Here is a 20,176-nt window from a genome sequence, read left to right on the forward strand (position 1 = left end):
GGACGAGACTTACCTGTGGATTAGATGGTTGGCTTATCGTTAGGGTGCAGGTGTGTGTGTGTGTGTATGTGTGTGTGTATGTGTGTGTGTGTGTGTGTGTGTGTGTGTGTGTGTGTGTGTGTGTGTGTGTGTGTGTGTGTGTGTGTGTGTGTGTGTGTTGATTGGTTACGTTTCTCTCTCTCTCTCTCTCTCTCTCTCTCTCTCTCTCTCTCTCTCTCTCTCTCTCTCTCTCTCTCTCTCTCTCTCTCTCTCTCTCTCTCTCTCTCTCTCTCTCTCTCTCTCTCTCTCTCTCTGTCAGACATTCTCTTTGGATGCAGATTCCAGATGGCTACATAGTTTCTCCACCTCCTCCTCCTCCTCCTCCTCCTCCTCCTCCTCCTCAATTTCTCCTCTTCCTCCTCTTCCTCCTCATCTTCCGCCTAACAACATTACCACAGTGAATTTAAATTGTCTTCTATTTTTTAAACTACCGACATTTCTTTTCCATTTATTTTCCCCTTTTCTCTTCTTCCTCTCTTTATTCTTCTATTCTTCCTTCTCGCCCCTGTCCCCTCTCCCTTCCTTGTTCTTTTCCTCTGCTCCGATCCTCCTCCTTCACCTCGTACCCTCATTATTTTTTTTACCCTCCTGCTCTCTACCTACCTGGCTGTCTGCTTACCTGCCCACTTACCTGTCTACTTACCTGCCTACTTACCTACCTTTTTCCTCTCTCTCTCTCTCTCTCTCTCTCTCTCTCTCTCTCTCTCTCTCTCTCTCTCTCTCTCTCTCTCTATCTATCTATCTATCTATCTATCTGTTTATTTATCTACTTACCTACTTTTACGCCTCGTCAGTAACTTCTTTCTCCTTTACTTTTTTTTCTCTATTATGTCTTAGTATTTTTTTCTATTTTTGGAAGCATGAAAATTAATGTTCTCTTGTTTCCCTTCAAAATAAGTTCTCCTCTTCTTCCTTCTTCCTCCTTTTCCTTCCTTCCTTCCTTCCTTCCTCATTCTATCCGTCATTACAGCAACATTATTCATAGTTTTTTTTTTCCCTCCGTCTTCCTCTCCCTTCCACACATTTCTCTCTCTCTCTCTCTCTCTCTCTCTCTCTCTCTCTCTCTCTCTCTCTCTCTCTCTCTCTCTCTCTCTCTCTCTCTCTCTCTCTCTCTCTCTCTCTCTCTCTCTCTCTCTCTCTCTCTCTCTCTCTCTCTCTCTCTCTCTCGTTTCTCCTCCTTCACATCATTCCACTACCATACCTCTCATTCACTCAGTCTTTCCCTCCTCTTTCCTTCCACCATTTCCTTCTCATAACTGCGTGGTACTTGCCTCTCCAGTCCTCTCTCCTTAGCATTCTGTCGTTCCTCCCTCATTTTATTTCCCTTCCTATCTTATTCCTCTCCCTCTTTCCTTTCGCTATATTTCCCTTCATTCCTCCTGTCAGGTTCAAATATCTCTCCCTTGTTTTCTCTCTCTCCTCATTCTCGTCATTCCTCCCTCATTTTATTTCCCTCTCACCCTTAATCCTCTCCCTCTTTCCTTTCGCTATATTTCCCTTCATTCCTCCTGTCAGGTTCAAATATCTCTCCCTTGTTTTCTCTCTCTCCTCATTCTCGTCATTCCTCCCTCATTTTATTTCCCTTCCTCCCTTATTCCTCTCCCTATTTCCTTTCGCTATATTTCCCTTCATTCCTCCTGTCAGGTTCAAATATCTCTCCCTTGTTTTCTCTCTCTCCTCATTCTCGTCATTCCTCCCTCATTTTATTTCCCCTCCCTCATCCCCTTCCCTATTTATTTTGTCATGTTTTCCTTTTTCTTCCTGTTAGCTTCAAACCATATTTCGTTCCTTCTGTCAGTTACCATCATCTCTCCCTTCTTCTCTCCTCATTTTTCTCTCCCTTCCTCATCTTTTTCTCATTCATCTCTGTTCCCTTCTCTCACATCTCTCATTCCTTCTGTCAATTTCTATCATCTCTTCCTTTTTCTCTCCTCATCCCTTTTGCCATTTTTTCCTCATTATCCTCTCCCATCCTCATCTCTCCCTCATTCTTTTACAATTCCTTCTCTCCCATCTCTCATTCCTTCTGTCAATTTCCATCATCTTTTTCTCCTTTTCTCCTCATTCTTCTTGCTATTTCTCCCTCATTTTTCTCCCTCCTACCCTCATTCCTCTCTCATTTCCCTACCTTTCCCTCATTAATCCCTCCCTCACTCAGCCTCCGCGCCTCATAAACCCCGAAATTGGTGATTATCTTGGATTTATGCGTCATTCTCCTCCTCCTTTATCTCCTCCTCCTCCTCCTCTTCCTCCTTCTCTTCCTTTTCCTCTCCTTACCTATTCCTCCTGTACTTGTTTCACTTCCTCTTATTATTAAAGATCACCATTTTATTTGTCTATTTTTCATTTTCTCTTTATTTATCACTTTCATCATCATTATCATCATCACCATCATCATCACCATCATTCCTTTTCATTCTATCAACGTTTTCTCTTTCTTGCTTCCTTCCTTTCCTTCCCTCCTTTCTTTTCCTCTTCAGTCTTCCATTTTCTTATAGTCTTTAGTGTTTTGTTTCTCTCCTCCTTCCTTCAATCTTCATCTTAATATATCGTCTTCTTTTCTCTGTTTCCATTTTCCTTCTTTGTCTTTCTTCTTTCTTGTCCTCCTTTTCCTCCTCTCTTCGTTGATATGAACCATTCCCTCGTTTTTCCTCTCCATCCTTTCCTGGTCATAATCATCTTTTTTTTTTGCATATTTTATTTCTATTTTCCTTCTTCCCTGTCCTCCTCCTACTCTTCCTCCTCTTTCTCCTATTTCTCCTTTTCCCTTATCGTTTCTTCATCTTTCCTGCTCATTATCCCTTTTTTTATTTTCTGTTTTCCTTCATACCTATCCTCCTTCTCTTCCTCTTCTTCCTCCTCCTCTTCTTCCTCCTCCTCCTCGTCCATATCAACCTAATCCTCCTTTTCTTTTCATTCTTTTCTGCTCCTAATCTTTTCACATATATTTTCTTTTCTTTCTTTGCTGTCCTTCTCCTCTTCCTCCTCTTCTTCCTCCTCGTCCATATCAACAATTTCCTCATTTTCTTCACATTGTTTCTACTTTTTCATATTCTCATATTTTCACCCTTTTTCTTGTTTTTCTTCATTCCTGTCCTTTTTCTCTCTCTCCTCGTCCTTCTCTCTCTCTTTCTCCTCTTCCTCCTCTTCTTCCTCCTCGTCCATATCAAGAATTTCCTTCTCCTCTTCTCATTATTTTCTCTTCATCATATTTTCACCTTTTTTCTTGTTTATCTTCATTACTGTCCTCTTTCTCTTCCGTCTCGCTCTCCTCTTTCTCTTCCTCCTCCTCCTCTTCCTCTTCCTCCTCGTCTATATCAACTAGTTTCTTCTTTCCTCTTATTGTTTCCTCTTCATCATATCGTGCCCATATTTTTTTCTTTTACATATAGCTCTTTGTTTTCCCTCTCCTGTTCTCCTCCTCCTCCTCCTCTTCCTCGTTCGTATCAACCATTTTCTCATTATCCTTTTATCTTTCCCTCTGCATTCTTTCTCCCTCATAAGCTCTTTTTTTTCACATATGTTTTCTGTTTCCCTCCGTTCCTCTCGTCTTTATTTTCTTCCTCTTCCTCCTCTTTCTCCTCGTCCATATCAACCAATTCCTCCTCTTCTTCTCACTGTTTCCTCTTCATCCTCTCCTGCTTATAACCCTCCTTTTATCCTCCTTATCTTTCTCTCTTTTCTTTCCTCCTCATTATAAACATTTTTCTCTGTATACTCTCTTCCTCCTCCCTTCTACTTGCATTTCCTATTATTTCTTTACCTTTACTTACATATTAATCCCTGTACTCTTCCTTCCTTCCCTTCTCCTATTTCTCATCCTTGTTTGTTCGTTCTCCTTTTTCTTTCCTCCTAATTCTTCATATTTATCCCTGTATACTTTTCCTCCTCCCTTCTACGTGCATATTCTATTATTTATCCACCTTTACTTAACCTAACCTAACCTAACCTAATCTCTGTACTCTCTTCTTTCCTTCCTTCCTTCCTTCCTTCCCCTATTCCTTCAGTGTTTACCTTTACTTCTCTCCTCTTGTACTGCTCCTCTCCTCTCCTCTCCTCTCCTTTCCTCTCCTCTTCACAGTTTTATTTCTCCACCTTTACTTATTTATTAATCTCTGTACTTTCTTCTTTCCTTCCTTCCTTCCTTCCTTCCTTCCTTCCTTCCCCTATTCCTTCCGTGTTTACCTTCACTTCTCTCCCCTTGTGCTGCTCTTCTCCTCTCCTCTCCTCTCCTCTCCTCTCCTCTCCTCTTCACAGTTTTATTTCTCCACCTTCACTTATCTATCAATCTCTGTACTCTCTTATTTCCTTCCTGCCTTCCTTCCCCTATTCCTTCCGTGTTTACCTTCACTTCTCTCCCCTTGTGCTGCTCCTCTCCTCTCCTTTCCTCTCCTCTTCTCCTCTCCTCTTCACAGTTTTATTTCTTCACCTTCACTTATCTATCAATCTCTGTACTCTCTTATTTCCTTCCTTCCTTCCTTCCCCTATTCCTTCCGTGTTTACCTTCACTTCTCTCCCCTTGTACTGCTCCTCTCCTCTCCTTTCCTCTCCTCTTCACAGTTTTATTTCTCCACCTTCACTTATCTATCAATCTCTGTACTTTCTTCCTTCCTTCCTTCCTTCCTTCCTTCCCCTATTCCTTCCGTGTTTACCTTCACTCCTCTCCCCTTGTGCTGCTCTTCTCCTCTCTCCTCTCCTCTCGTCTCCTCTCCTCTCCTCTCCTCTCCTCTCCTCTCCTCTCCTCTCCTCTCCTCTCCTCTCCTCTTCACAGTTTTCCTTTTTCACCTGCAAGAGCGTGGAGGTCAGGAGATGGATTTTGCCGCACGGAAACTCTCTGTCTTCCTACGTCAGTGTGGCAAAAGGTGGATCCGGGCAGTGAACGAGAAACGAAACACACACACACACACACACACACACACACACACACACACACACATAGGCGAGAGACGCGCGCCGTGAATAATGCGCAGTTGTCTCGTGTGTGTGTGTGTGTGTGTGTGTGTGTGTGTGTGTGTGTTGTGAGCGATTTTTTTTAATAAGTTTCAAGGCTTAGTTGGATTTACAAAGGTAGTACATCTCTCTCTCTCTCTCTCTCTCTCTCTCTCTCTCTCTCTCTCTCTCTCTCTCTCTCTCTCTCTCTCTCTCTCTCTCTCTCTCTCTCTCTCTCTCTCTCTTGACTATGCGGTTCAGTTCTGGTCACCTTACTATAGAATGGATATCAAAATGTTAGAATCGGTGCAGAGGAGGATGACTAAGATGATTCAGGGGTTGAGAAACTTGCCATACGAGGAAAGACTCAAACAGTTAAACTTGCATTCTCTAGAAAGGCGAAGGGTGCGTGGAGACATGATCGAGGTTTATAAATGGATGAAGGGCTTTAATAAGGGAGACATTCATAAGGTTTTGTTGGTAAGAAAACCGGGTAGGACACGAAGTAACGGGTTTAAACTGGATAAATTCAGATTCAACAGGGACATAGGCAAAAATTGGTTTACTAACAGGGTGGTGGATGAGTGGAATAGGCTTAGCAGTCATGTGGTGAGTGCCAATACAATTGTCACATTCAAAAATAGACCAGATAAATTCATGGACAGCGATATTAGGTGGGGTTAGATACACGGGAGCTTAGGGTCAAAGGAGCTGCCTCGTACAGGCCTACCGGCCTCTTGCAGACTCCTGCGTTCTTATGTTCTTATCTATCTATCTATCTTCACACACACCTGCCGGTCAGCCCGTCACACCTGAGATAATTGGAGCGCCTCTCGCTGATGACTGGCCGTGAGAGGAAAGAAGGAAGACACGCCCATCAGGGATTCGAACACGGGTCCTAAAACGCACACACTCCCCCCCCCTCCCCCTCTTTCTCTCTCTCTCTCTCTCTGATGGGGAGATTTCTGTGCCAGATATTTACTTTTTTCGTTTTTTGTGAGTTTTCTCGTATTTCCTACTTCCCTCCCCTCTCCTCCTCTCTCTCCCTCCCTCCTCTCACCCCCTCTTCTCTCCCTCCCTCCCTCCACCTGAAACTGGGATTACCGAGGTCGAGGGGAAAGATATGGGGTGTTAGGGAAGGGGGAGGAGGGAGGAAAATGACAAAGGGAGGAGTGGGGAAAGGAAGGGGGAGAAAAAGACTGGTGCAGTTTGAGCCTTCGTCTGTACCAGGAACCTACTAAGGTTACGGCGGGGCGATACATCTTGCGGGGAACGGCTTGGGCCTGAGGGGGCGAGGGGGGAGGCCGGCTACTGTGTCTGTGTGCCGCTGGGACTGACGGAGGCGGCGAGGCGGTGAAGGGGGCGATGGGTCATACACTTAAAGATTTCGGCGCCAAAACACATATATTGGACATGGCTTTCGTAGGAGTTTTGGGCATGTCAAGGGGTAATTATTTGACTCTGGTGGTAGTGTGAGTCTTCTTCTGTACCATGAACCTGAAGAAACACCCACTGGAACCCGACTGAACCCCTCTTTGACCTTTAGAAATTGCTGATGTGAGAAGCGAGAGTGTCTTATAATACCAACCTAAACATTTCGGCGCAAAAACACATATATCTGACAAAGCTTTCGTAGGAGTTTTGGGCATTTCCAGGGGTAGTTTTATGACCCTGGTGGTAGTTTGACCCTTCCTCTGTACCGTGAACCTAAAAGAACACATGTGGCAAGGCTTTCGTAGGAGTTTTGTGCATTTCCAGGGGTAGTTTTATGACCCTGGTGGTAGTTTGACCCTTCCTCTGTACCGTGAACCTAAAAGAACACATGTGGCAAGGCTTTCGTAGGAGTTTAAGGCATTTCCAGGGGTAATTATATGACCCTGGTGATAGTTTGACCCTTCCTCTGTACCGTGAACCTAAAATAACACATGTGGCAAGGCTTTCGTAGGAGCTTTGGGCATTTCCATAGGTAGTTTTATGACCCTGGTGGTAGTTTGACCCTTCCTCTATACCGTGAACGTAAAATAACACTCCTGCGAACCCGATTGAGCTCCATTTTGACCTTTGGAAATATTTGATGTGAGGTCTGGAAGAGTCTAAAAATACCAACCGAGAACGCGTAGATCTGTCCTCGCTGTCAATGGGTCTTTAGGATTGTTAGGGTAGAGGTTGACGCATGTAGATAAGATATTTTGAGGTTTTATTTGATTCATTTGTTTGTTTTTAGGGCTCCTGAGTGCGGGGACACGTAGATCAGTCAACGCTATCAATGGGTCTTTAGGGATTGTTAGGGTAGAGGTTAACGTATGTAGATAAGATATTTTGAGCGTTTACTTGATTTAATTTATTTGTTCTTAGGGCTTTGAGTGGGTGTAATGTGGGGTCATAAATTTATCTGGTGAATTTATGTGTGTAGTCTGTCTGTTTTTTTTGCTCCCTGCTCTATCTTCTCTGTCACGTAGATGTGTTAGCGCCATCAGTAGGGCTCAAGGGATAGTTTGGGTAGAGGCTGATGTATGTAGATAAGTGGTCTTGAGCTTTCGTATGTGTTTTTTTCTCGGCTTTTGTGTGGTTGTAAAGTATGGTCATGAATTTATGTACCGAATTTATATGCGTAATCTATTTTTTTTGGTCCTTTATCTCTTCTGTCATTGCTCATACATTCCTCGAAGAATATATATACGTGGTCTTTTTTTTCTCTTCCTCACTTTATCTCCCGTGTGTCTCGTCCTGCATTCCTCGCACGATATATAGCCGGGGTCTGTCTTTCCTCTTCCTCATTTCGTCTCCTCATTTACACGGCTGTCATGCATCCCTCGAACATTCCCATACGCGAGGTCTATTTTTACTTTTCTTCACTTTGTCTTCCCTCACACACTCACTCAGACAATGTACCACCTCCTCCTCCTCCATTTTTTTTTTATCCTGCTACCTCTCTTTCTTTTCCTCCTCCTGGTTCTCTGTTCCAAGCTACCTTTCTTCATTCTTTCCTTGTTTCTTTCTTTCTTCTGCTTATTCTCCTTTTTCATCTCTCTATCGTCAGTCTCGCTTCCCAAGGCCTATCTTTACTCTTTCTTACTTTGTCCTCTCTGTCACACACCGGTCATGCTTTCCTCAAACACTTTATATCTATCTATATTTATCTATCTCTATCTATCTATCTATCTATCTATTTATATATGCCAAGTATGTTCGTATATTTTTCCTTTCTTCGTCTCATCTGTCACACGCTGGTCTGTTTTTCCTCTTCCTCCCTGTGTCTATTTCTCCTCGTTCACATCCTCGTCATACATTTCCTAGACGATTTATATGCGAGGTCTGTCTCCCCTCATCCTCCCTTCGTTTCCTCTGTCACACACTCGTCCAGCATTCCTCAAAGGCTTTATATGCGAGGTCTGTCTGTCTTTTTTTTCCGATCCGCACTTCGTCTCTTCTGCCACACACTCGTCATGCATTCCTCAACCATTCCTCATCCATCGTCGTGCCGCGCAGGTCGTGTCCGCCTCACAATAGACTCGGCCTGCCTTGACTTGCTGATGTCCCGGCAGTCATGTGGTGAGGGCCAACGCGGAAGACCGGATCAAGAAATGGTTACAGATAAACTTACAGATGGAGATGATAGGCAGTCTTAGGTTTCCGGGAGCTGCAATATGTCTGTCCACGGTTCTCTTACAGACTTCTTACGTTCTTCTGCTCCTTGTGTTCCTGTGCTCAGAGTCCGGCACATGTGTTCTAAGCCGGTGTGGTTGTGAAGAGAGGAAAATGGACATACATGGAAAGGCAGGTGTAAAGGAAAGTAGTTAATTAGGTATAAGTGGAGGATGGGTAATTAGGTCAGTGGGTAAAGATGTAAAGGTGGAAGAAGGAGTTTTGTGACGAAGTGGGATTGAAAAAGGAAATTAAACAAGAGGTAATATAGTTAAGTGTAAGGGAAGGGAGGTAAGAAGGAAAGAAAGGGGGATGGGCAATTAGGTCAGTGGGTAAAGATGTGAAGGTGGAAGAAAGAGTTTTGTGACGAAGTGGGATTGAAAAAGGAAATTAAACAAGAGGTAAATATAGTTAAGTGTAAGGGAAGGGAGGTAAGAAGGAAAGAGAGAAGGATGGGTAAATAGGTCAGTGGGGAAGGAAGTGAAGGTGTAAGGAAGGTTGTAAGAGCATTTTAGGAAGAAATGGGAGTGAAAGGAAAATAAACAGAAGGTAATATGTCAGGTGTTAGGGAAGGCGGGTAAGAAGGTAAGGGAGGAGGATGGGTAAATAGGTCAGATGTTAAAGAAGGGGAAGTGGAAGGAAGACTTTAAGAACATTTTAGGAAGAAGTGGGAGTGAAAGGAAAATAAACAGTAGGTAATATTGTGAAGTGTAAGGAAAGGGAGGTAAGAATATAAAAGAGAGGAGGAAGGGTAAATAGGTCAGATGTTAAGGAAGTAAAAGTAGAAAAAAGGCTTTAAACACACATACGGGTTGGATTGAAGGGAAAAATAAACAGTAGGTAATATGGCAGGTAAGAAGGTAAGGGAAGAGGAAGGGTAAATAGGTCAGTGGTTAAGCAAGAGGAGGTGGAAGGAGGCGAAGTGGAATTGAAGAGGAAAATGAAACTAAATATAATGTAGCTAATTGTAAAGGAAAGCAGATAAACAGGTAAAGGAATTAGATGAGGAAGTAGGTCGGTGATTAGGTAAGTGGAGACAGAAGGAAGGCATTGTGCGTGAAATTTAATGAAGGTGTTGTTAGTAGCCCTTTGTGGTGCGTCGTAATTAGGGTCCGCACAGAAAGGAGGAGGAGGAGGAGGAGGGGAAGGGGGGGAGGAGAATATGGAGCGAGAATTGGTTGACTGTTTGAATTGAGAAGGGAACAATTCGGGAGAGAGAGAGAGAATTAGTAGTATAGAGTTTGGTAAGCGGACCGTACTTAATACACTATTTGGAAGGCGAATAGGATGACGATGAGGAGGAGGAGATGGAGGAGGAGGAGGAGGAATAGGAGAAGATATGGAAACCTGTAGGAGCCGGCAACACAAAGCCATCTCAGTGACCGTACGTTCGTTTTGTTCACTTCTGGCGCAACAAAATAAGTCAGTACGATTTTTAAGGAATATGATCTGTTTCGCACTACTGCAGGACAAACGCCAAGAACACGTCAATGCAGGCTACAGTTATGTGAGAAATAGGACCACAATTACGACGGTCAATACACATGGCCAGCGGGAACACTCAGGGCTCAGAGCAGCGCCTTGGGTTATCCTTATGTGCGGTGACCGTGTTGACGTCCCGACGGCCGCTGTGCTCTGGCTCACTCCGGGTCGGGCCGTGGCTCCTCCAAACCGCCCCCCCCCCTCATGTCTTATCTACCCTTCGCACCATGTTATTCAAGTGCGATGTACACACGTCTTCACCACCGCTGTCGCTCCTCATTCACTCCCTCTCTCATCCGATGCTTTGTTTTCTCTCTCTCTCTCTCTCTCTCTCTCTCTCTCTCTCTCTCTCTCTCTCTCTCTCTCTCTCTCTCTCTCTCTCTCTCTCTCTCTCTCTCTCTCTCTCTCTCTCTCTCTCTCTCTCTCTCTCTCTCTCTCTCTCTCTCTCTCTCTCTCTCTCTCTCTCTCTCTCTCTCTCTCTCTCTCTCTCTCTCTCCTGAACCCAGCGGCTATAGTCGATATCCATCCATACTGCATTTCCTCGCTTGAACTGGTTCACCGTTATTTCTGATTACGGTTTTTTTCAGTGATGAAAAAAATAAACGGTTCGGTTGACTCTACTGAACTTGTTCAGATATTTGAAGACTTGTATTGGATCGCTTTCTACTCGTCGCTTGAGTCGTTCTTCATACAACTGTGCTCTCAACGATGATACAATTTTTGTAGCTCGTTGATGCATTCTCTCTAGTAATTTGATGTTCTCGGAAATAGGGGACCAGAACTGCACCGCGCGTCAATTGAGGTCTTACCAACGAGTTATCCAAAAACAACATTACTTCTAGAGTCTCACAGTCGAAGTTCCTCGCTATTAACCTGAATATAGTATTATTATTATTTTTTTTACAGAAAGATTTCAGTGCTTTTTATGTTTCAAATCACAGTTGATAGTAACCCCGTTCCGATCACATATGTTCGAGATGCAGAGACTTTCCGCGCGTATGTTGTCCGTATGGCCACCATTCTTGGAGCCAAAGTGCATGACTTTACACTTGTCAAGGCTGGAAGTCATTTGCCAGTTTCCAGGCCACTAGATAATCCGGTCAAGATCTTTTTGGATGACATCGCAACCGGCCATCGTGGGGCCCTTCCACCCATTTTTGGGCCATCAGCAAACTTCGACAGGGAGGAGGAGGAGGAGGAGGAGGAGGAGGAGGAGGAGGAAGAGGAGGAGGAGGGGGAAGAGGAGGATCGGCCTGAAGAGGACAACTTAGCAGCCTAGCAAGTTAGCAGGAAGGTGGGAGTTAATTTGCTCACCAACTTTGTACACCAGCTTTGTACCTTAACCTTCTTTTCCTCCTCCTCCTCCACCTCCTCCTCCGTGTTCCTCCTCCTCCGTGTTCTTCCTCCTTCTCCTCCTCGTTCCTCCTCCACCACCTCCTCCTCCTCGTGCTATCTGTCCCGGGCCACAACCACCTCCTAAATTTTCTCCATTTGTTGAGGTTAGTCTTGAGTCGGTCCCGTCCAGGCACTGTATCAGGGGCTCAGGAGGAGGGGGAGTGGGAGGAGGAGGAGGAAAGGAGAGCGAGGGAGAGAGGGAGAGTGAATATGTGGAGGCTCCTCATACTGACCTCATGCATACCTGAGTGTGAGGATGGAGATGGATGGAAATGTATGAGGAGGTACGAGTAAGGGTTGTTGTTGTTGTTTTGTAGTTGTTGTTGTTGGTGTTGGTGTTGTTGTTGGTGATGTTGTTTATCTATCTTCACGCGTGTCTGTTTGTTTTTCCATTTGTTTTTTGTTTTTTCTTTGTATTTTTCCCCCACACGCATCAGTTTCTCTTCTCTCTCTTTTTCTTCCTTGTTTCTTCCTTTTTTCTTCAGTCATCCCTTCCTTCTTCCCTCTTTTGACCTTTTGCCTTCCTTTTTCCTTCCTTCTCTTCAGTCATCCCTTTCCTTCTTTCCTCTTTTGATTCCCCTTTTCCTTCCTTCTCTTCAGTCATCTCTTCCCTTCTTTCCTCTTTTGACCTTTTTCCTTCCCTTTTCCTTCCTTCTCTTCAGTCATCCCTTCCCTTCTTTCTTCTTCTGACTTCCCTTTTCCTCTCCCTTTCTTCCCTTCCTCCCCTCTCTTCCTCTTCTTTTTTCCTTCAGTTTCCTTTTCCTACTTCCCTCTTCTGATCTCTTTCTTTTCCCTCTTTCCTTCCGTTTATCCTTCCTACTTTCTTCTCTCCTTCGGTCTTCCCTTTCCTACTTCTCTCTTTCGATCTCTTCCCTCATTTCTTCTGTTTATCCTTCCTACATTTTTCTCTCCGGTCTTCCCTTCATTTCAATTTTTATCTCTTTTTCCACTTCCTTCCTTCGCTTCCTTCTATCTACTTCCATCCGTTTTTTTTTTTCAGTATTTCCTCCCTTCCCTCCTTCGCCCTCCTCTCCCCTTCTTAACTCTCCTGACCTCCTCTTTCCGCTTCTTCCCTCCTTCCCTCCTCCTCGCATTGGTATTCCAGGAGGGGTCGGCGCCTAAGTCAGCCCAGCGTGTCGTGTTCAACAGTGGGTCATTGCGTTGCGGTGAGGCGGCGAGGGGGACGAAGGGGACGAAGGGTAGAGGACGGGGGAGGGGCAGTAAAGTAAGAAGAGGTACTGCGGGATTAGTAAGGAGAGGGGAAGTCAGGGGAATGAGGGGAGGGGGAGTGAGAGAAGGTCGTGGTTGATTAGTAAGAGAAGGGAAGTGAGGGGAAGGAGGGGAATGAAGGGAAGGGAAGTGAGAGATGGTGGTGGTAGATTAGTGAAGGGAGGGGAGTAAGGGGAGGAAAGAAGAGGGGAACGAGGGAAAGGAAGTGTAAGGAAGGGGATGGGGGAAATAAACGAAGGGAAGAGAAGAGAAGAGAAGGAAATGGAGGAAGAGGAGGGGAAGAGAAGAGACTGGAAGAGAAGGGAGAATAAGAAGGAGAGGGGAATAAGGGAACAGGATGACGAAGGGGAAATGAAGGGAAGGAGAGAGAGAGAGAGAGAGAGAGAGAGAGACGTTCAGAATAGCACTGCTGTTAGTAAGTTGTTCTGGCGCTGACAACTGTGTAAACCTCTCTCTCTCTCTCTCTCTCTCTCTCTCTCTCTCTCTCTCTCTCTCTCTCTCTCTCTCCCTCTTACTTTTTCATCCCTCTAGTCATCTTTCTCTCCTTTTCCTTCTTTTTCTTCCTTTTCTCCCTTCCTTCTTTCCTTCGTTATTCCTCTCATTTCTTCTATTTTCCCCTCCTTTCTTTTCATACCCCCCCCCCCCCCCCACACACACAAACACAAACACACATACCAACACAAACATAAACAGACATACACATTTCTTCCCTCCATTCCTTCCATTCTTTCCTCCCATTCTCTCCTTCCTCCACTCCTTTCCTCCACGCGGGGCTGTATTTGGCAGACATACAAAGCCAACTTCACATTATTTGGCGACCAACGTGAAACTGTTTAGTGACGAGAGTGGGAGGAGGAGGAGGAGGCGTGGGGAGAGGGAGAGAAGAGGAACCGGGTAATAAACTGTGAGGGGGAGGGAACGGAGGGGTGGAGATAATCTATAAACAGACCCAAAAGGAGAGGAAAAAGTGAAAGATTAGGAGATAGACGAAGGTTGATGAGACGGGAAACAGAGGTCGATAGATAGTACTGGAGCCACGGGGTACAGATTGATAGATATAATTAGGTCGATCAGTGGAGATAGATAAACGGTTAGATGAATAGATATGTTGGTAAATTTGCTTATATCGGAGGTAAGTTAGGTTAGGTTAGGTAAGAGGCAGATATTATTTTAGTCGCTGGGTACAGGTCGATAGATAGATAGAAACAGGTCGATCGGTATGGTCATAGATAATCGGTTGGATAGATATAAACGATGGTACCTGAGTATGTGGGAAATTAGGTTAAGTTAGGTAAGGTAGGTTAGCTAGAGTAAGTCAGGCAATGTTTTGTTTGTAGGTTAGATTAAGTTAGGTTAGGTTATGTAAGGTAGTTTGGCTTGAAGTTTGGTAAAGTTTGGTGTGGTAAAGTTAGGTTAGGTTATGTGAGGTAGGTTAGCTTGAAGTTTGGTAAAGTTTGGCTTGGTAAAGTTAGGTTAGGTTATGTAAGGTAGGTTAGCTTGAAGTTTGGTAAAGTTTGGTTTGGTAAAGTTAGGTAAGGTTACATAGGTTAGGTTAGGTAGGTTGGATTAGGTAGGCAAGGATGATAGACATGTAGGTAGAATTGCGTATAACTGATGTTAGGTATATAGATTAGGTTAGGCAAGTAGTTTGTTAGACAAGTTAGGTGAAGCAAGTTAGGTTAGATAGGCGAGATAGATAGAAATATAGGTAAAAATTAGTATATTAGAGGTTAGGTAAAGATAATAATTTCGACAGTTAGTTTTTTTTTACTTGTTTTTGTTCTTGTTCTCGCTCCTTTTTTTATTTTCTTGTTTTTGTTATTGTTGTTCTTTCTTCATCTTCATCTTTTTTCTTAGTTCTCTTTCTCTTTTTTCTTTCTTCATCTTCATCTTCTAATTTCTTTTTTCTCTCTTTTTTCTGGTTAGCCAAAGTAAATAATAATGTTGGTAAACCAGAGCATCTTTGACGTTAGTAAACAGATTAGGTTAGGTAGGCATGTTAGGGTATTTAGGTTAGATTAGGTGAACGAAGTAGATAGACATAGGTAAATCTGAGTTAATTTGAGCATGTAGGTAAATAGATGAGGTTAAGTAGGTGAGTTAGATGGGAAGTTGTGTTATAGTTTGGGTAGATAAATCTGTAGGTAAATATCAGTAAATTTGAGGTTAGGCAAATAGATGAGGTTAAGTTTTGGTAAGTTAGGAGAGAAGTTGTGTTTGGTTAGGTAGATAAAACTGAAGGTAAAAATGAGTTGATGGGAACTTAGCGTGTTTAGTAGACCCGTGGTAATACATCAATAGGAGGAGTTACGTGAGTGGCGTAGAAAAATTGATAGTAAAAATAGGATGAGCTGTTGCTGCTAATGGTAGGCATGGGTGTGTTTTTGTCTGTCTCTCTGTCTCTCTGTCTGTCTGTCTGTGTGTCTGTGTGTCTGTCTGTGTGTCTGTCTGTGTGTCTGTGTGTCCTTGCCATATTTTTCTTGATACTCCTTCCTCTCCGTCGTTATCGCCTTCTTCTTCTTCCTCCTCTCCCTCCTACTCCTTCTCCTCCTCCTCCTCCTCTTCCTGCTTCTTGTCGCTTTCTCCCTCTCCTTCCTCCTCCTCCTCCTCCGTGTCGCTTTCGCCCTCCACCTCCTTTCTGTATTTCTCATCTATTTCATCCTACATCTGTTCCTCCTCCTCCTCCTCCTCCTCCTCCTCCTCCTCCTCCTCCTCCTCCTCCATCCTATATTTCACATCTATTTCACCCTCCACTTCCTTGTCCTCTTCTCCTCCTTCTCCGCCTCCGCCCACTCCTCCTCCTCCTCCTCCAGGGACAAGAAGACAAGCCCTTTGGGGAAGTCTGGGTGGCAGTCAATATCTTTTTGCAAATCAGAGGCGTAGGTTGGGAGGCTTTTCTCTCCTCCTCCTCCTCCTCCTCCTCCTCCTCCTCCTCCTCCTCCTCCTCCTCCTCCTCCTCCTTCACCTTCTCCTCCAAGCTCTCTCTTTAAGTAGTTGTGTTTGTTCTTGTCACTGTTTGTTGCAGCTGTCTTTTTTTTTTTTATGTGTGTGTGTGTGTGTGTGTGTGTGTGTGTGTGTGTGTGTGTGTGTGTGTGTGTGTGTGTGTGTGTGTGTGTGTGTGTGTGTGTGTGTGTGTGTTTACCTCCCTCCCTCCCTCAGTTATTGCCTTCTTCCCTTTTTTCCTTATTCCTCCCTTCGTCATCACTGCACGCAAATTCCCTTCGCTTTTTCTCTTCCTCTTTCCTCTTCCTCCTCTGCTCCTCCTATTCCTCTTCCCCTCCCTTTCTCTCCTTCCTTTCCCCTTTTTCTCCATGCCTCACTTTATCCCTCTCTTTTCCTTTCCTTCTTTCTTTCTCTTCCTCCCTTTTCCTATTCTCTCTTTCCATTTCCTCACCTTATTCCTCTCTCTCCCTCTCTTTTCCCTCTCCTTTCCTCTTTCCCTCCTTCTTTTCTTCTTCTTTTTCTCCACTTCCTTATCTAATTCCTCTCTTTACCTTTCTCTCTTTTTCCTGCGTCTTTTCTCTCCCTTTCCTCTTCTATTTCCCTTATTTATTCTCTCCCTTTATTCCCCCTTTTACCCCCTCCTTTCACATCCCTCCCACCTCCCCCTCCTTTTCTTGCGCTCTCTCACACCTCCACTCCTCCCCTCTCTTCATTTGTCTTCCTCCTCCTCCTCCTCCTCCAACTCAACTCACGTGATCTCTCTTCTTCCTCTTCCTCCTTCCTTCCTCTCTCTTCTCTTTCCCTCCTCTCCCCATCCTCCTCCTCCTCCCTCTCTCTCTTACACCTCCTCTCCCTTGTCTGTTCTCTTCTGCTTCTCCTTCCCTTCTTTCTTCCTTTCTCTTCCCCATTTCCTTCCTATCTTCTCTATCCTCTTTCTTCTATTCCCTCTCTTCCTTTCCTCTCATAACACCTCCTTTCTCTTTCCTGTTCTCCTTTGCTTCTCCTTCCCTTCTTCTTTCTTCCTTTCTCTCTCTCCAGTTTCCTCCCTCTCTCCCCCTTTCTCCCTCTCCACCTTTTTCCATCTCCCCCTTCCTCCTTCTTCCCCTTCCTCCTTCTCCTTTCCTCTCTCTCCCCATTTCTCTTTTCCCCTTCCTTCCTCTCCCCCTTTCTCTCTCTCCCCCTTTCTCCCCCCTCTGTCTCTCCCTCTTCCCCTTCCTCCCTCTCCCTCTTCCCCTTCCTCCCTCTCCCCCTTTTTCTCCCCCTGTCTCTCCCTCTCCCCCTTCCTCCCTCTCCCCCTTCCTCCCTCTCACTCTTCCTCCCTCTCCCTCTTCCTCCCTCTCCCTCTTTCTCACTCTCCCTCTTTCAACGCCTCCTTTCCTTCTACTTTCTTCCTTCTCCCTCCCTTACCCTTCCTCCTTTACCCTTCCTCCTTCACCATTTCTCTCTCTCCCCCTTTCTCTCTTTCCCCCTTCTTCCCTCCTCCCTCTCCACTTCCTCCCTCCCTCCCCGCCGAGACACGCACGCCTACGGGTCCCTCAAGGAAGAGTGGAGGCAAAAAAAAAGAGCAGCTTTATAAAGGGAAGTCGCAGTGCGGCAGGAAGAAAGGGAGGGAAAGGGGAGGAAGGGGGAGTGAAGGGAGGGAAAAAGGGAGAGGTGAAGGGATGTACTGAGGGATGTACTGAAAGGGTTGGAAAAGTGTGAAAGGAAAGCTAAGGAGGGAAAGGGAAGGAAAGGGGAGGCAGGGGGAGGGAGGGAAAAAAAAGGGAGGGAAAGGGAGGCACTTAACTTAGGGGAAGAAGAAAATGTGAGAAAAAGCAGAGGAAGAAAGATGGCCATGAATGAGGTAGGGGTAATGGATAGGGAAGAAAAGGGTAAGGAAAGGGAGAAAAGGGAGGAAAAAAGTGAGGTGAAGGGATCTACTAAACGTAAGGGGAGGAGAAATGAAAAGAAAAAAAACAAGGAAGAAAGTGGGGCATGAAAGAGGCAATGGTAAAGGAAAGGGATAAGTGAAGGAGGGAAAAGGGAGGACAAAAAAAAGGGAAGGGAAGGAACGCACTAATTTTATAAAGAGTGTAGAAGGAGGGAAATTGAAACGAAGAGTATGATAAGAAAGCAGAATAAGGAAGAAAGGAGCATGGAGGAAATGGGAGGGAAGGAGAGTTGAAGGGAGGAAAGTAAGAACAAAAAAAGGGAGGAAAGGAAATTGAGTTAAATAATATATGAAATGGAATGAAGGCAGGAAGGAAGGAAGGAAAAGAGAGCGATATGAAGAAACGGGTCACAGTAAGGGGTGGAATGGGTGGGACGGGAGAGAGGGAGAGAGTAGTTGTAGGGGAGGGAATGTTAGGGAGGGGAAACAAAAGTATGGAAGGGAGGGATTTTGGTAGGACAGAACTATAGGAAAAAACTTTTGCCTTCCTTCCTTCCATTCTTCCTTTCTTACTTTCTTTCTTCCTTTCTTCTTTCCTACATTCTTTGCCTCCTTTTATCTTTCGTTTATTCGTTCATTCCTTCGTTTATTTGTTCCTCCCTTCCCTCCTTCCTTCATTTCTTCTTTACTTCCTTCTTTCCTTCAATTCTTCCGTCCTTCCCTCCTTCTTTCCCTCCCTCCTTTTTTCCTTCCTTCCTTCCTTCTTTCCTTTCTCTCCTTCCTTCCTTCCTTTCTTTTTCTCTCTTTCTTCTTTCCTTCCTCCCACGTTTCCTTCCTTTCTCCTTCCTTTCCTTCCTCCCTCCCTTCCTTCCTTCCTTCCTCCCATCCTTCCTTCCTTCCTCCCATCCTTCCTTCCTTCTTTCCCTCCTTCCTTCCTTCCTTCCTTTTTTACTTCCTTTCCATGTTTCCTTCCCTCCCTTCCTTCCTTCCTTCCTTCCTCCCTCCCTCCCTCCCTCCCTCCTCCTTTCCTCCCTTCCCTCTCTTCCCTCCCTCCTCCCTCCCTTCCTTCCTTCACCCGGTAACACAATAGCCGCACGAACAGGCAGGTGAAGTATTAGAGACAAACGTTTGGTGTCTTCTGATTCTCTATTTTTATTCTTATTCTTTTTCTTACTTTTTCACTTTTATTTTCATTCTTTTTTTTACTTTTTCATTTCTATTTTTGTTCTTGTTTTACTCCTGTTTTTTCTGTTCTTTTACTTTTTATTTTTTTTCGGCTCATTACTCTTTTTCATTTCGTTTTTTATATTTTTTTTACTTGTTTTTGTTCTCGTTCTCGTTCGTTTTTTTCTTTTCTTGTCGTGTTATTGTTGTTCTCTTTTGATCTTCATTTTGTTTTTTCTGAGTTCTCTTTCTCTTTTTTTCTTTTTTCATCTTCATCATTTTTTCTTTTTTCTTTTACTTGTTTTTCTTTTCTTGTTCTTGTTATTGTTGTTTTTTCTTTATCTTCATCTTTTCTTCTTCGTTCTCTTTCTCCTTTTTCTTTCTTCATCTTTATCATCTTTTTTCTCTTTTTTTTTATAATTATGTAAGAATGTTTCCTTTCACATAATACACGTCTTGTTATCCTTCAATTTACTGTTATTTCAAAATCGTAAGAAACAAAAAACAAAACAAAAACAAAAAATCATACTGTTCTTGTTCTCGTTCTTGTTATTGTTCTTGCTCTTTCTTCATCTCTCTTCTTTCTTCTTCCTTTCTGGTTATGTAAGAATGTTTCCTTTCACATAATAATTTTTTGTTATCCTACCATTACTGTTATTTAAAATCCGTCACAAACAAACAAACAAACAAACAAAACACACTCTAATCGTAGCTGGCGTCGTCCTCGCAACATTGGTCGTCGCCGTCGTCGTCATTGTCGTCCTCGTTGTCGTCGTCAGTGCCCTGCTGGTCTGGTTTAAGCGGGCGTGTGTCAGGCTCAGCGTCCATTCAATTAGTGTGCGAGGCGGTGGGCGGGGCCTGGCTGATGACGTCACGGGGGAGGGAGGGGGCGGGGCTTGGCAATCAGCTGACCTCTGTTTACATTCTCGCATTGCCAACAGATTGCATACAGGGGTTAGTGGAGGGGGGAAGGGACTTGTGAGGGGGGAGAATGTGAGGAAGGAACATAGCTAGAAAAAAAGGAGGAAAGAGGAAGAAGAGGAGAGGAGGACAAAGAGTAGGAGAGAGAGATAGAGTAAAATGTAGAGAAATGAGAATGTATGTTTGTGAAGGAAGAGTAAGTTAGGAATAGAATGAAGAAAGAAGGAAGAAGAGGAAAAGGAGGAGGAAGAGGAAGGGAAGTAGAGAAGTAGGAGGACTAAGAGAGAACGAAGAGACAGGAGAGAGTAAAATGTAGAGAAATGAAGGAAATTTAAGCAAGGAATAGAATGACGAAAGGAGGAGGAGGAGGAGGAGGAGGAGAAGGAGGAGGAGGAGGAAGATGAAGTAAAGGAGAGACAGGGGAAGACTAGGAAAGAGAGGAATAACGAAAACTAGAGAGAAGTGTGAAGGAAACGTAAAGTCTAAATATGATGAAAGAAGGAATAGGAGAAGGAGGAGATAGAAGAAGAGTGACAGCAAAAGGAGGAGGTATAGGAG

At 44.3% G+C, this 20,176-nt stretch overlaps 1 pseudogene; it reads right to left on the reverse strand.

The window, feature by feature from the left end:
- The window catches only part of LOC127010448 (basic proline-rich protein-like), a 99,569-nt pseudogene that overhangs the window by 40,230 nt on the left and 39,163 nt on the right, over positions 1 to 20,176 (reverse strand).

This window comes from Eriocheir sinensis, chromosome 43 (assembly GCF_024679095.1).
Source record: "Eriocheir sinensis breed Jianghai 21 chromosome 43, ASM2467909v1, whole genome shotgun sequence".
Classification (NCBI taxonomy): domain Eukaryota; kingdom Metazoa; phylum Arthropoda; class Malacostraca; order Decapoda; family Varunidae; genus Eriocheir; species Eriocheir sinensis.